The 15,401-nt window shown below is 37.9% G+C and overlaps 1 long non-coding RNA gene across 1 annotated transcript in view; it reads right to left on the bottom strand.

Annotated features, from left to right (window-relative positions):
* Positions 1 to 5,706: 5,706 nt before the first annotated feature.
* Positions 5,707 to 15,401, bottom strand: part of LOC102901880 — a 222,595-nt gene continuing 212,900 nt past the window's right edge. The window contains exon 9 of the long non-coding RNA XR_006584933.1: positions 5,707 to 7,208. This is a non-coding gene — a long non-coding RNA (uncharacterized LOC102901880). The remainder of the gene's footprint in view (positions 7,209 to 15,401) is intronic.

The raw sequence follows: 15,401 nt of genomic DNA, 5'->3' as shown, positions 1-15,401 counted from the left end.
TGTCTTTTCAGCCTTCGAACATTGTTGTACAAGGATATGATGCAAGGGCTTTGTTTTGGATTGAACTGTGTTTCCCCCAAAATATACGTTGGAGTCTTAACTGGCATGACTCAGAATACAACTTTATTTGGAAATAGGGTCATTGCAGACATAATTTATGTAAGATGAGGTCAAACTGGAGTGGGGTGAGACCCTAATCCAATATGACTATTGTCCTTTTAAGAAGATGGCCATGTGAAAACAGAGACACAGGGAGAATGCCATGTAGTGATAAAGGCAGACATTGAAGTGATGCATATACAAGCTAAGGGACACCAAAGATTGCCAGCAAATCACGAGCAAGTAACACAGAAGCATGGAACTGGCCCTTCCTTACATTCCTCAGAAGAACCAACCTTGTCAAGATCTTGATTTCATATTTCCAGCTTCCAGAACTATGAGAAACTACATTTATGTTGTTTAAGCCACCCAGCCCCATGAAACTAATACAGAGTCATTGCAGCAACTTTTATTCATGAGGGAAATAGGCTGAAGACAATGGCCAACACGCTGAGGATGACAAGACATAGAAGGAGAGATGGCACACTGAGGATATACTGACCCACTGAGTTTACTGAATCTAAAATCGTACCTTTGGATTTCTTACCCGGGATAATAAATCCTCTTACTGCATAAACAATTTTACACACTGTCCTCGTTACTTGCAACCAAAAGCATGAAAAATAATATAGCCTGTATTTGTCAAAGCAATCCTGATTTCAAATATTTTATTTCACTGTCCACATAAATATAGTCAAAATTATTGGCATTGCTTTCTTCTCTTTGGTTCAGAAAATGAGATGATTGTAAGCAATCCTGGCACTGTGAAATAGGTAGAAATGAAGGAGGGAAGGTTTTATGGACAGAGGGCAAGAGAGTAAGGCAGCCAGGCTGCTGAGTAATTAGGATAGGTATTAACTATTACAGTCCAGTCTTCAATTATGAGATGTGATGAAGGAGACTAGTAAATTTTGAAAAGACTGGGTTTGTTATCACAACTGATTAAGATTTCTCTAGTGAATGGCAACTTGATTTCTTGATATGTATATAAAGTATTTTCATATTAACAAAGTAGAAAAACAAACACAGACACTTTCACTAAACAACATAAACTGGCAAGATTTTAAATACAAACATTAAGAGAAAGCCATCTAGCTATCTGTGCACATTTAACTATACACATTTGCATATATACTAAGGGATAGGATACAACAACATTATGCGGTGACAGGATAGATCTCTAGGGGGGATATGTCAATAACATCTGAGAGAATGAATATACAAATGGACCATGGCCAGACCACATATAAAAACGGAGCTCCGACCTACAACCTGCAGCAACATGCCTAGGAAACCAACTCCCTTATCTACAACAAACAGCCCAAGAAGCCAGTCTGCTGTAGGTCAGACTTGCAGGAAGCCAGATTGCTATCAGGTGATAATCCAGGAAGCTAAACAAGAACTTCTGTAACAGTCAGCCCAATATGGCCAGGACTTTATTAATAACTGATAGCTTCCCTAGTTTTTGTTCCCATTTCCAACTTAGCACCAACCAGAGAAAACTAAATATACGTCCCTAATCAGTTATAAAGGATGATCTACTTCTAGTTAGCCTGTCAACAGCTTCCCCATGCCAACAACCTCCAAATCAGAGCACACCTGAAGCCTTCCCTTTTTCCACTATAAAGCTTTCCCAGTCCTCTTACTGCCTTTAAGTCTATGCCAAAACACAAGTGATAATGGTTAACTTCCTTGCTATGAGGAAGCTCAGAGTAAATAGCCTTCCCTTTTCTCATTTGGTTTGCCTTCATTTATTTGCACACAATTAAGTTTTACATGGAGAAATGCCCTCTCACCACCCCTCCTCAAAACTCCATCAGTCAAGTCAATGATTTTCATGATTGTGGTTTTAGCGGAGGGGGGGGGGGGGGAGTCAGGATTCCAAATTAATACTTGCAAAACTTCCCGAAATGATACTGATGTGGTTTTGCAGTGATGGTGGAGGTCCAGAGCCAACAGCCAAGAAAGAATTCTTGAGATGTCTTTGGTGAAAAAAGATTATTAAAGCACACAGACAGAACCCCTGGGCAGAAAGAGCTGCAATGGGGTTATGAGGAGTGACATATGATATACTATATAGTTGGGGGGGGGAGGGTAAAGATTAAATGGAAGTTTCCAAAAAGACTTTCATATACTAAAGAGGACTCATAAAATACTGGAGGCCTAGCTGTTGTCAAGCTAAGGTTGTTTTTCCCTCTAGCAAAGCATTTATATAAAGACAGTAGAGAGTTCCTGGAGGAATGTTATATTCTGTATTTGCATGAAGTGTTTGTCAATGGGCTGCAGTTTATAAGGAAATTTAATTTTATCTATCATTTCCTTCTTGCCTTTGTTCCCCACATCAGTATGGAGGGACGGTGATGTTGGGGCTGAGTCTACGGGTTTGTGGAGGTTAGGTAATTGATAATTGCCTTTTTCTTATAATTTAATAAGACATTTATAATCTGACAGAGACTCAGGTCCTGCAGGACTGTGATCTCTATCACTTAATCATTTGTTTGTTTTTTTTACCCCCCCTTTTTTAGCTTTAGGGCAGCCAGGAATGGCTAAGGAATGTCACACCTGAATGGGGAAGGGGTTTGCAGGGTATCAGCTTGCCTTATGCTCCCTCCTCTATACAACCCTCACTATCACTCACCATACACCCCAAGACTCACAGAGTCACATTTACAGCCAGCCTGATATTGAGGGTTTATCATACTCTTCAGCTCTACTAAGCAGAAAATGCTTGAGAATCATTAAGCACCATTTTTAACTGAAAGATGAGGTATCTCTCAAACTCATTTCAAACTATTTTCTGGGGAAAAAAATTACTTAATGCCCAAGGTGTGGACAATAATCTGATTTTAAGTTAATGCCAGTTATTATTCAGAGTGTATTGTACATGGGAAACAATAAAGACTTATTTTTATTTTAATGAGATGCTTCCTAAAAGTTTGCATTTCCTCTAACCCCACACAATTGAGCAAGCATTTCTACACCCCAAAGTCCTGCTTAAAGAGGTAACTATCTCTCTCTTTTTTTAATTTTTTAAATGTTTATTCATTTTTGAAAGACAGAGAGAAGCAGAGAACAAGCAAGGATGGGTCAGAGAGAGAGAGGGGACACAGAATCTGAAGCAGGCTCCAGGCTCTGAGCTGTCAGCACAGAGCCCAATGTGGGGCTTGAACTCACGAACCGTGAGATCATGACCTGAGCCACAGTTGGACACTTAACCGAATGAGCCACCCAGGCGCCCCTAGTTAGCTATATCTCTTATTGATTTGATTTCCTAAGGCACTGTCCAGAAAAGATACTAAAATACTGTTTATTTATATTTAAAAAAATGAACTCATTCATAGAATTAAAATTTGAATGAGAAGTGATCAGTTCCTATCCATCTGTACAGACTAGGCTCTTATCCCTTTAAGGTTTGAATTACTCTGTTGATCATGTGGTATCCCTGACCATATTTCTGTAGTTACTAAACTAGTCTTCTTTCCACACCGTTTTCATTCTTTCTATCATCTCCACTATCTCCTTATTGTCTTTCTATATCAATTCCAAACACCTAATCCTCAATCCATTTCTCTAATGTCCTATCTCAGTTCTTTATATATCATTTTTATATTCCAGCCAAATCAATTACGTAGCTGCTCTAAGTAATATTTGCATTTTTCCGTTAACCTCTTTTCATACCACAAATGAAGGTTTTCCTATTAAAATTTAGATATACAACCTCATTCAAGACCCAGTTACAACTCATCTGCTTCTGGAGGCCTTCTGCTTTTATGGCAGTCTGACTTTAATAATTTGATAACTCCACCTTTCTCTCTCTCTCTCTCTCTCTCTCTCTCTCTCACTCTTTTTTTCTGCACCGAGATATGCATAACACATTTTCCAGGATACCTTCCTCCTTCAAATGCTTGTCAAGTGTATATGTTTCTGTTAATCTCCATGCTAGATTGGAAACCACTCAAGGGAAGGAATCTTGCCTTTTTTTTTTTTTTTTGTGAGTTGTCCTCTGTCCTCATCAGCTCAACACAACATAAGAACTTCAATGTCTGCTGACTGTCTGACTTACCCATGCTTTCTTTCATCTGAGTGTATTAAGCTCGTCAGCAGCTGGTTGAGCATGCTGATTTGAAAATGTATATAATAAGTGATACATTTCATGTTTGGTGAATAACTGCTCCCACTTGAAAATTTGAAAGTGCAGCATAAAAATAGCATATGACAAGGCTGTCCATCTGGAAGTCGCGTTCTGTGCATTACAAAGTGAGAAGACACTAAATCCTGAAGAGGCCTCAAATTGGAGAGATCAGTGAAGTGTTTTGCCAACAGGAAAGGAAGATGATTGCTTTTCTCAAACTGTGCCATGTTGCCAAGTATAGGAATCCAGCTGTTATGTGAGATTTATACTCATTTCACTTAACTATAAATGCATCATGCATCATTTTTCTTTAATTACTCAGATTAGCTGGGTAGGTGTAGGTGATGCACTGAGGTCTGAGCATAATCAAAATGAGCTACTGTGATAAAGTGAAAGGAAAATATTTTTGTAGCCAATGGAGGAAAAAGTATGTTTATGTGAAAAAAATAAGATCTTGTCACTGCAACAATCTAATTAGTGTTAAAATCTCTTTAGTTTTCCAGAACTGAGAATCTTCCAATTATAAATGATTTGTAGAAGAAACTTACACCCCTTTTTTTAAAACTCTTAGGTACTTTTCTATTTTGTGCCCTCATATTCAGGGCCTTCTGATGGGCAGCTTTGTCCTCTGTAAGCATGCTTACGTTCCTGTTTCCTTAAATCTCCGAAAAGCTTTTAATTTCCTGAATTTTTACATCAGAATTCCTGGCCAGATTTCCAAAACATCTATCAAATTCTTCTACCCTTCTTAAAACAACTCAGTTTTTATACGATTTTCCAGCTGTTGTGTGAGTTTTATGCTCTTTCAACTTTTTTCTGTTGAATACTTTTAAGATTTTTCTTAAAATGTTCCATCTTCTCAAAATAGCCCCTGTTCTCTTCATCATATTTGGAAACAATTTTTATCACTTACTGGAATACTTCACTGACTTTTTAAACTCCGTTTCACATCCTAATGGTACCTGGTTCAGCAGCATGTCTGCTTATGGGCATCCACGTGTTTTCATCATCTGAGTTTACCATCTGTACACACATGCATGTGTTTTATTCATTGATAAATTGTTAAGTACAATACAACTTTGTTGCTCTTTGATGCTCCTCACATCACAATTTTATTGAAAATAAAGGCCATATTATATTGTGCCAATCCACTTAGCACCTATAATAATGTCATCTACAAAGAAGTATTAATGATTAAAGTGATTCATCTAAAGTGTGACCTCCATTGTTCTCCTCCCCACCCCGCCATTTTCCACACAACCGCTATGGCCTCCTTCAAGTACATAGCTCCTGTTCAAACCCCAATTTTGACTCTCTTCAGATGGCTCACAAGTATTTTTCTTTTTTTTTTTTAATGTTTTTTTCAATGTTTATTTATTTTTGGGACAGAGAGAGACAGAGCATGAGCGGGGGAGGGGCAGAGAGAGAGGGAGACACAGAATCGGAAACAGGCTCCAGGCTCCGAGCCATCAGCCCAGAGCCAGACGCGGGGCTCGAACTCACGGACCGTGAGATCGTGACCTGGCTGAAGTCGGCGCTTAACCGACTGCACTACCCAGGCGCCCCTCACAAGTATTTTTCTATCAGTCATTATTATGTCGCACATCCATATAAGTACAGTTTTCCATTTATGATTTTTACTAATCATTATAATTGCCACACTGCACTGAAATGGTTCCACTGCTTCCTGTGGATAGATAGCCTGATAACACTACAAAATGCTCTGTACAATCTCCGTCCCACTTCGATTCTTGTGAACTCTCAAGTGTTACAAGATTTATACATTTATAGCTCTTGCATAACAACACACCCTGTCTTGTTTTGCAGGTGTTATCATTTGCACTGTCCTAAGCTAACTGAAGTTTCTTAGGCATTTGCCTTGAGTCTCACTATAATGCTTCTCTAGGCCAAGTCAGTACATTTCATTAATCAAGGATTTGTGAATAATATGGCTATAAAAACAATGAGACAACAAGGTAAATATGTGTACTAAGACCTGCAGGATTACTTTTAAGTGATTATTTTATCTTTCCAATGATTGATCTATAAGAGACAGAAAAAGGTTTAAAATTTTAAATATTGGACTGGTTTTCAGTAATTGTCTCTTTGAGGAGACAATGACCTGTATGGCATCAAATATGAAGGGCTAAGTTAGTTCTTCAGGCATTCAGTGAGGATTCAACTGGGTCAGAAATAATACCTTCCCTTCTGAAGGGAAGTACTTTAAATTTTACAAGCAGGCATAGGAATATGGTCCAGGAAATACATAATTTGTTTATTCACTATGCCTCTGAGCTAAAGAATACATAAAGCTTTTAAATTCTCTGAGCTTCTTTTAAAGGTATGAAGCTCTTTCTGTCTCCATCTCTCTGTTTCTTTCTCTGTCTCTGTCTCTCTCTTTATATATCATATATATTTCATTTCTCCAACTCAGGACGCAGTAGTAATGAGGCATTTTGGAATGTCTACACTGAACACAAATGTTGTAGTAGGAAAAAAAAATATGCTGCAAGCATGTGACATATTACACCTCCTCTCATTTTACAGGGCTATCTTGTGTGTGTGTTCTCTCTCTTATTAAATGCTATTTCTTTGAGTTACCCAAAATTTTGGAGAGAGTGCTAAAGAGTTTCAAGCCCCTTTCATTTAATATAAGATTTAGGCAATGAAAATGATACCATAAACGAGAATGATTTAAAAAAAAATCGCTAATGTTTAGAGGTTTTAAAATAGAATTCTGGACTGTAATGTTTCATAAGGGTCATACAAAATCCTATAGAGAGCAATATGATTTTGAGTGGGGAAAGAGGGATGTACCCCATATGGCTTACAAATTGCTTCATCGGATTCTTCACGTTTGCAAAACTCCAGAACAGCAATTGCGATTGGCTCAACAAGTTTAGGCAATTACCTTACAGATGCAGTAACAGTGAAGAAAGTTCAGTTCCATTTCTGCAAGCACTAGTCCAAATGAGAACTGCAAGCAAAGCAATGAGTAGTGAATTTTTTTCCCCCAGTTCTTAATGCTCTAGGCAAGGGATTCAATCCTTAAGGGCTGTACTACTGAAAACAGGGAAGAATACTGAGCAACTGGGACTGATTTCAGTGAACGCTGTTTTGGCACTGGTGGAGAAGAAATAACAAATCAAAAGGGAAAATAAAGGGCCAAGTGGAAATAATAAAAGATAAGTAAGGCTATCAGTGCAAAATAATATTTTTAGAAAATGATAAATGTGGAGGAAAGATTTGTTCTCTTGAGACACAAAAACTTTTAAAAGAAGTCATCTGATCTTTCGAGGGCTGGAAGTGTTAATAATGTACTTGGGGATATTTAAGGTATTGTTACTGGTTTGCTGATATTGCTGTTTTTTAGCTTCCAAATGGCTTTTGGGTAAGTAACAATCTTCCATTTAAAATCTGTCTGCCCTGCTGACACTCTCTGATCACATTGCTTACTCAGAGCAGGTGTTTCATGAAACCAGCTTTCAGTGCCAATAATGAAGCACCTTAGAGGGTCCATATCTCAGCACAGATGTATGTAGTTTTGAAGTCTGAAATCTCTGGTGTGCTCAAATTTGGAAATGTAAAGCAAAGAGCAAATAGTTTTCTTGTGTAATGTTAATGTCTTTCTCTTCCTCCTTAGAAAATATGTGGGCTTCATGTGTTAGAAATGGATGTTATTTTCCCTGCATTATGGCACCATAGGAAAGATCTGTGAGGCAGAGAAGCTTTTATTCTCATTATACTGTATATGTGGAAGCACTAAGAAATATGAAATCCTTCACTGGTGCAGACTAAAAGATTTCCATTTCGTCTGGAGGGGAAATGTGCCAAAGTGGCTGAAAATAATTCAAGTAATTGGCAAAGAGCTGTACTCTAAGGAGCCTTTTGGTGTAATTTGATTTTGTGCCTTTTAGGGGAGCAAGTGAGATGTGATTCCATCCACCCCTGAGGGCCAAGAGATTTCAAACATTACAGAATCCTTAAGGTAGATGATGATGAACTATGGTGTCGAAAGACACCTGGAATTGTGATGTCTTTAAGAAATAATAAGAAGAAAGATAATGTTCAACTGAGTTAAAGAATGTCCCTTACCATGCATAGTTTGTATTTCACCTTAACTGAGAAAACGGTCTCACTGAAAAGCTAGATGCTTCTCTGCCTACAAACATATAGGATTATTAAGTTCCCCTAAGTGCTGTTAGTAATGATGGATGACAATAACCAACTCAGTCAGAATGGGCCACTTATAGATGGGCACCCATGGCATTCCAAAGCACTGATGCTGCTTTCCACAAGTCCTGAACTTGCAGGGCAGCCAAGCTGGTTTGGCACACTCCTACTTAAGTCCCCAACCGCATTCCCTCTCATTATGGCCTCTTTGCATATCTTGGATCTTCTTCACACAGAGGCTTAGAGTCTATTAGCTTTCAATTTATTCCTCCTCTATTACTAAGGAAAAGGCAGCTTTATGTGTTGCTTTTTCCTTTGGGGAAATGCCAATTTCTTTAAAATAATTTCCGTAGTGGAATTTTAAGCATATTTTATACAAGAAACCCTTAAACATTCTTCTTTTTTTCTGAGACTTAAATGGAAGGTAGGCTCTGACTATATTAATATTTCTCATGTGGAAATAAGTAGATTTGAGTTCCTATCTACTCCAAGACTGTACAGGCAACTTGTAACTTCAGCATCAAGCATGCCTACTTTCTTTCCCTTTGCTTACCCATAGAATTAAGGAAGAAGTAGAAAAGGCTGCGTGAGAAGCCTTCAGGATAAGGTCATACACGTACAGCATAGCTTATTAATGTCGGGGCTCTGGAGCATTCTCCCACCAGCAGACCATACTAAACTGCAAGAGTCCTCAGGCATTCCCTTAGTTCAGTGGTTCTCAAACCTTAGCTCAAATTAAAAATACCTTGTTTAAAAACAGATTGCTGGATCCCACTCTCAGAGTTCTTTAATCCATAGATCTTAGGTGGGGATGGGTATTTGTAATTTTAACACATGTCTAACTGATGTTAATGCTGTTTGTCAAGGGACCACACTATGGCTCAATAGTCCTATCCCCCCAAACATTGTATTTCCCATACTTCCCAACAATTTTGTTTAGTATACCCTGAGGAGCACACAGAAATGATATGTAACGTATGAGGTTCAGAACTAACAGTAGTGTCTAAGAAAAAAATTCTGTGTTCGTGTTTTTTAAATAGTTCTATGAGTAAAGTGGACCAATTTCATTATTAGTTTCAATGAAAACCATAGGACTTGAAAGTGGGTAAAGGACTTCCAGTTTTAAATACTGTGGGTTCAGCTTTCGGTTTTGTCCAGCAAAGACGAAGATAGCAGAAAAGATTACTCAAGACTCCATGCAAGTCAAGAGAGGTGAGGAGACGCTAAGGGAAGTCTCCCGGAGCTGCTCTCTAGCTCCCGTATTTATTGAGCATACATTTAGGGAAACAATGAGCAATATGTCAGTGAGCTACATACAGTAAGAACATATAGAAAATGTGCAGAAAAACAAATTGACAAGGTAAAATATGGTCTAAGGAATTTATGAGCATTGGCAGGACCTAACCCCTAAATATACATTAATTACATAAGCGGAACCTGGCCTGCTGTTTTCACCAAGGCCAGGAAGCAGTTTTCTGCTTTGCAATGTGTTCCCTATAATCTCCTAACCCAGAATATAGCTATTTGATTTCTCACAAAATACCTTATCTGATGTGGGGTAGATGCCCTTCTCTCTAGTGTTCCCACTAAGAAATACTAAAACTCTGGACATTTTATACAAAACAAACATAACAAGACTATAAAGGGAGGATGGAGAAGGGCAGACCAACAGGAGATCTCAGGACCTGAGAAATGACATGGTAGTGAACTCACTGGGTTTTCTTTCGGCCTCATACATCCCAGATGAGATGCTGGAGAAGCAGCAATCCAGAAATACCACTGGGTGCAAACCAAAAAAGTCCAACTAAAACCTGCTCTCATTAGACAAAGGAACAGGCAAGGGAAGCACAGCAAGACAAAAAGTTTTTAGATGATAACTAATCTAGTCCAGCCAAGCACCATGGGGAAAAACCATAGGGCATGAGGAAAATGGAGAAATGTTGGTCAAAGAGTACAAAATTTTAGTTATAGGATAGGTAAGTTCTAAAGTGGAGCATCGTGACTATGGTTAACAATAATGTATACTTGAACTTTGCTATGAGAATAAATCTTAAATGTTCTTACCACACACACACACACACACACACACACACACACAATTAGTAACTGTGTGAAGTAATGGATATGTTAAGTAATCTCACTGTTAGCATCATTTCATCAATGATATCAAATCATCACTGTTGTATACCTTACTTACATAATGTTGTCATGTATATCTCAGTAAAACTGGGGAAAAAAGATAAAATCCATGGCCCACTTCCACTCTGATCAACAAAGCCCAAGTAGAAAGCTTAAAATTAGCTCCTCTGAAGCAGCAATGAAGTGCTCATCCCTGTCAGAGTGGAGTCAGAGCTGGGAATTACATGCCTGCCTTGAGATAAAAAGCTTCCTCATTTTATGATGTTGGTGGAGACCACATGGGATCCAGGACTCCCACCTCCAACAGGTGGTGATAAGGTAATCTCCCTACCAAAGTGGTATCCCAAGAGGCCCAGTGGGAAGCCTGGACTTTCCCTACTTTCCAACAGTAACAAGTCTTACCTACTACCCTATGATGTCCATGCAGGCCACATGGGGAGAATTTCAAGGAGATCCTCCCCCTCCCAGCCCTTATGGGGTCAGCATATGCCTTAATAAGGAGCATGAACTTAACCCCCATCCCCAGCAGTAAGGAAGCTCTTACTACTTACCCCTCTCTAGATGGCCAACAAAGGAATACCTGGGTTTGTACCTCCATTTGGCAGTGATGAGGTGACCTGGTGCCCCCCAACCTGTGCCCATCAGCATGGTATTACAAGAAAGCCTGCTCAAATATAAGATTTGAGCATGACCGAATAGTCTCATACATAATATACAAAATGTCTAGGATACAATTAAAAAAAAAAAAAACAACTTGTAATTTGTGATTGGTAATTGGTCCTACAGTTAGTCACTGGAAAACCAGAGACAAATGTTTTATTATAGGTTCCAACAAAAAAATTTCTACTCTTCTGGTCCAAACCATACAATGATTAGCTTTCTAAGCAGAGTTAGATTGTCCTTCTGAACTACCTTGTCCTTTGCAGAGGTCAGTGGGATATTTATTACTCTGTAAATCAAAAGGTCTCAAATTATGGGGATAGCTTTGTTTGCTTCTGATATAGAGTGTGTAACATACTGAGAAGGTTTAAGAGTCATTCAGAAAAATTCTTTTTCAGGGATTTGTGGGTGGCTCACTTGGTTAGGTGCTTGATTTTTTTTTATCTCAGCTCAGGTCTTGATTTTATGGCTGTGAGTTCAAGCCCCACATTGGTCTACACACAGGTGTGAAGCCTACTTAAAAAATAAATAAATAAAAGAAAAAGAAAAAGAAAAAAAGAAAAAGAAAAAGAAATCCTTTCTCAAATCCCTATTTTCCCCCTTACCAGGAATATGACTTTGATTCAATTTATTAACCTGTCTAAGCTCTTAGTTTCTTTACCTATAAAATGTAGTAGTGGTAGTAGCTGTTGTTGTAATATATGATAGTCATATAAAAGTAGCATTAATGGAAGCAGTAGTATGTGCTAGTCAATTTACCCATATTATCTATCAGGACCAGGATTCAAAAACCATGACCATTAACTTCAAATTCTGTATTTCATCAGGTATACCATATAGCCTATCAGAGAACTAAATGCAATCGTGTAGGTAAAAGAATTTAGTGCATTGTCATATCACTATGTTTTACACCCAAAACAAATATAATATCCTATGTCAGCTATATTTCAATAATAAAAAAGTACAAAAAAATAAAATCAGTGTAAACACAGCACTCAGTGTTCATTCTGTCTCCATTTCAAATGGTATTTATATATGTACATGTACACATACATATATGTACATTATACATATGTATTATATATAATATCATATACACATATACGTGTGTGTGTGTGTGTGTGTGTGTGTGTGTGTGTGGCTTCATGTCAGTGCCCTCTCAAAAAAAATCTTCCAGTTCATTTAGAAAATTTCAATGTTGTAATGTTATTTCTCAAATCAGATAAACCTGAGAGATACAATTTCCCACTAGTATAATTTAAAGATTATTACAGAAATTTAATACATTTATATTCACAAATTATTATCTTATGTAAACTATTTTATTAAGTGGGATGCCTGAGTGGCTCAGTCGGTTGTGTTTGCCTTCAGCTCGGGTCATGGTCTTATAGTTTGTGAGTTCAAGCCCCACGTCAGGCTCTGTCTGTGCTGACAGCTCGGAGCCTGGAGTCTGCTTTGGATCCTCTGTCTCCCTCTCTCTCTGTCCCTGCCTTGCTCATGCTCTGTCACTCTGTCTCTCAAAAGTAAACATTTAAAGAAAATTTTTTAAAAAAGAATATTTTGGAGGCCTGGGTGGCTCAATCCATTGAGCCTTAGACTTCAGCCTAGGTCATGATCTCACAGTTCATGGTTTCAAGCCCCACGTCGGGCTCTGTGCTGACAGCTCAGAGCCTGGATGCTGCTTTAGATTCTGTGTCTCCCTCTTTCTCTGCCCCTCCCCTGCTCACACTCAGTCTCTCTCTCTCTCAAAAATATATAAACATTAAAACAATTTGTTTAAGTTAAAAAGTGCCTTATGAAGTGCCTTATGAAGGCACTTGACTAGGTTAAAAACAATAAGAAACTTAGGGGTCAGTTACTATACTGTATACCTAGAGCCTTTAGATATTCTTATTTCCAAAGCACAATGCAGTGGAAAAATGCCATAGGCTTTTTCAACAAATTCATAAATAAATAAATTAATTAATTAATTAATTTTTCATTAATTGGTATCAAAGTCATTTTTTAACATGCAAAGGCAACCAATAAAGAAGACATGAAATCAAGAAATAGAGCTCTAGCAATAAAAGTCTAGTGAGAGCAATTTCCAGCATCATAGCTGCCATAGCTGGCCTAAAACATTAGGAACCTGTGTTCAAGCAGTAGGTAATAATCCATTCTGGGGGGAACCTGGTGGACAGACAAAATGCAATGGAAAAATAATTGGATACATCTGATCACGTGAAAGCTCTACTGCACGCTGTTGGAGGGTATGGAAAGAACTGGTAGACAGACAACTAGACACCTGAGAACAATAAGGAAGTTTCTGACTCTAGGGAAAAAAAATATTCAAGAAAATAAATTTGGTATGTTCCTTTCCTCAACAGTAAATAGTATTTATTTACAACGATATAAAACATAAATATAATTTTAACTTCACTTTGGGACATGATGATATTGGGATAATGAAGGGAAAACAGAGAAGGAGATCTCAGAGAGCTAACTCCTCATCTGCCATAACAGGAAGTCAATGGATGAAGCCTAAATTATACAAAATCAAGAGTTAGCAATGTTATAATATTATTTAGAAATATGAGAACAAATACACAGAAGAAAAAGTTAAAAAGAGTTGAGAACAACACTAATACAGAGCAAGGCAGAGAAGTTTATTTTTTTAGAAATAAGACTTTTTTTTTAAGAAGAGAAGAATGGATTTTTTTAAGTATATTTATTTTGAGAGAGAGAGAGAGAGATCATGAGTGGGAGAGAACCAGAGAGAGAAGGAGAGAGAGAATGTCAACCAGGCTCCATGCTGTCAGCATGGTGCCTGTTGCAGGGCTCGATCCCATGAACCATGAGATTTTCACCTGAGCCAAAATCCAGAGTTGGATGCTTAACTGACTGAGTGACCAAGGCACCTCCTGATATAAGATTTTAATAACTTTTTGTTTATTAATTATGTGTGTTTTAATTTATTTTTTTAATCTACAAAATAGTATATATGACATTAATTTTATTTATGAAAACTTTATAAAATTAAACACAATAGTAAAGCTTTAGTATTAGGAGTTATAAAACCAGAGGTGACTTTTTGCCCTTCCTCAACATAGTGTATCAAATAGGATAAGAAAAGGGATGTGTTCAAATTTAATAATTTTCCAGTGTACCTGGGAAATGTTTTTAGCTATGTCAAACCAAACACTCCTGTAAATAAAAAACCTTCCTTTGCATATTTATGGAGTAAACTGCTCAGGGTTGTAATGAGTGGTGTGAAGAAAATCAAGGTGCCCCTTGGATTTTGGCTTTTTGCTTTATTTCCCATTTACTTGGGATTTTTGTTTGCTTTCTTTTCAGGTTTTGGGTTTTCCTTTTAAAAAAAACTCACTGTATTGTCTGGGTCATCTACATCAATATAGAACTCTGTTCTGCTTCATTTTCAGACCATGCTATATTTCTCCACCAGGGAAATCCACACTCGAAATTGTGCTATAAAGAAATGAGGACATCAGGGAGAAAATGTGTGAAGGTAGGAGAGCAGTGATCAAGGAGCACAGTTAGGAGGTGGAAATGAAGAGAGAGAGGGAACAGCAATCACTTTACCTCGGGCTACAGTCAGTAACTAGCAGAGTAATAGAAGACAGAGGGTAAAGGTGCTACAGATTTATCATGAATACAACTGTTCAGTGAAATCCGGGGAGACGTCAAGCATCTTTTCTGTCTCTTTAAACATTTTATATAATTAAAGAAATAAAACCTGCCTACAAGATGCTTTTAAAATACTTTTCTTTCTGATGCCCAATAATTCCAGGAATTCTAAATTGTCAGAAACACAACATGATTTCAAAAACAGAGCTCCTCCACCCCAACCCCCGCCCCAAAGAAGGCCTGGTAGGGAAGTAAATTTCAGCCTTTAGTTATGGCTACTCTGGCTTTTCCAGGCTTATTTCTTCTTCAGACAAATTCCATTCCCCCAGAAGCTACTCTATCAAGAGCTTCTCAACCATGCTATTAATGTGAAAATGAAAAATCTGCTTTATAGAGGCAGCACTCATGGGAAGAAGCATGCTGGCTCAGTGAGCTTCTAAGATTCTTGATTACCTGGAATTTCTGAAGCTTTTGCAGTTGTTAATGTACCTCTTGCAAAATAATGAGATTTCAACCTTTTCCAAACATAGTGGCTTTGCTTTTCCTTAGACAAACTCCTGCACACATTTTACAT

The sequence above is a fragment of the Felis catus genome, chromosome C2 (genome assembly GCF_018350175.1).
Source record: "Felis catus isolate Fca126 chromosome C2, F.catus_Fca126_mat1.0, whole genome shotgun sequence".
NCBI classification, from domain to species: Eukaryota; Metazoa; Chordata; class Mammalia; order Carnivora; family Felidae; genus Felis; species Felis catus.
The sequence above is the reverse complement of the archived record's forward strand: the minus strand, read 5'-3'. Positions and strand labels throughout refer to the sequence as shown.